This window comes from Apaloderma vittatum, unplaced genomic scaffold, assembly GCF_000703405.1.
Source record: "Apaloderma vittatum isolate BGI_N311 unplaced genomic scaffold, ASM70340v1 scaffold10198, whole genome shotgun sequence".
Classification (NCBI taxonomy): Eukaryota; Metazoa; Chordata; class Aves; order Trogoniformes; family Trogonidae; genus Apaloderma; species Apaloderma vittatum.
The window spans coordinates 4,143-6,213 of record NW_009731204.1 but is presented as its reverse complement, the minus strand read 5'-3'; positions in this window follow the sequence as shown (position 1 = coordinate 6,213).

The window sequence follows — 2,071 nt, the reverse complement described above, 5'->3', positions numbered from 1 at the left end:
CACGGGAAGGGCAGCAGGGAGAAAGCCCAGGACCCCCTCATGTGGAGTGAACTGAACATCTCCACGTGGATGTCACCTCTCTGTGAACCGCCGGCTCCCTGAGCGGTGCTGAATTATTGAAAGAGCCGCAGATGATTTATGAATGTACCCGTTTCCGTCTCATTACGCATTCCCCCGGTACCTCCTCCTTTGCTCGCTGCAGGATGATTCTCAGAGCTCACATTTTAATTTCTTTAAGCACAACAAGCTCTTGCTGCAGCAAATTAATGAATATTTCTCAAACCCCGGTTTACTTTTCATTCAGTGAGCTTACCCCTCATTCAGCTCCCAAAGCAGATGGCAAGAAGCTCCTTAATTATGCGCCGCGGTCACCGTGTCCTCTCTTGGAGAAAAATCTGGTATTTGCCATACTTTATTCCACCCTGTTCCCCAAGGTGATGACAAGAGATGGGGTCCCTTGTGCCAGTCCCTAAAATCTTACAGCTGCATCCCAGCTGGGTACCAGCACCCGGGGCTCTCCCATGGCTCCTGGAGGGAGCTGTGCTGGGAGACTCCCCCCAGAATCCCACAACCAAAGCACCTACTTTAAGCACATTTTAATATCCATCTTTTGGGGGGTGGTAAAGAAGACCCAGGCATTGCTGCAGCCGGGACGGGGTTGTCCTACAGCCCATCTCTGGCAGCAATGAGCAATTTGGGGTGATCCTAGAGCAGGGAGGCAGGTGCCCCTCCATGGGGTCCTACAGCTGTGGGGGGGTGATGGCTTCAGCCTCTGGATCGCTTCGGCCAACACGCCAGCTGCTGATGGGCACAGCTGTGTCACCAACGCACCAGTGGCACCGCGAGGTGCTGGGCTCCAAAGATGAGCGTGAGCGTGTTTTCATCGTCACAAAGGTAAAACCTGCAGCTCCGTTGCTATAGGAACCCATCAACCCCCTCCCTGGGAAAAGTCACGCTACACTGGGTGCCTCCTGCAGAGGTGGCAGTGGAGGGGGGGACCTTGCTGGTGACCCTTCTCCTTGTCTGAGGACAACTTTCAGGGGAGGTCCTGGAGCACCCTGAGCCCTGCCGCTGTCCCACAGCAATATCCCCGCTACTGACCTCGCGCCTACGCAGCCCGGGAGACCCCCTCCTCCAAAACTCGTCCCCTCTGGCACGGGTGCTTGGCTCTGAGCTTTCACATACCTGGCTGGAAGCAGCCTCAGCGCTGGGTGTCCAAACCTCTCCAGATGTTGTGGTCTGCAGATGTCAACCTCTTCTGTTGGCCATAAAAACATACTGTAGCACCCATTCAGCTGCACCTGTCTCTTGCAACCACCTAAAACTTGGCAAAATCCACTCCCATGCAGGGAGGGGTAGGCCCTGTTTCCCTTGCAAACCTCCGGATGCACAAGTGTGGGTGACTGAGGGTGGAGCAAGCACCTAAACCAAAGAGACATCCCCACGATGGTGACACACAAGGGGCAGAGCCGGGACGGAGCTCAGCTCTCCAGCACCCACCGCTCCCCTGCCCCAGGCCCCTGATCTCCATCCCTCCGCCCAGGCGGATGCGGACAACCGTGCTGCCTCCCAGCATTGGCCCCAGTGCCCCCAGCTGTCCGACCAACTTGCTGCCAACTGCTTTTAAGCCCCACTGCTTGCAGACAAAGCTGCAGCTTGAGCAAACCGATGTGGTTTGGGGGGTATTTTTTTTTTTAGCAGATGCATGATACGACACTTACCTGCTCGACACAAAGAGGCCCAAGGGTGAGTTCTGAGGCGGTGGATGGTGGCTCCTCACCAGCTGCTTTTCAGCCAGCAATGTGCCAGCGTTCTCCCGTGAGCTCCAGCGCTGGAGTAAAAGGAAACTGGAGCCACAGTATAAAAAAGGTCAAAGCCTAATGAGAGATAAGGATGAAGAGGTTAACAGGGGAAAAAGCTCTGCTCCTGCTGGGAAAAGAGATGCCCTCTCTGCTGCTGAGCACTTGGTGCAGCAGAACGCCAGCCCGAGGGGACAGGGCTCGTCGCTTCTGCCCATCTCCCAGTGCGCGGGGCTGTCACTGCTGCAAAACGTGAAATATTTTGTGCAAGT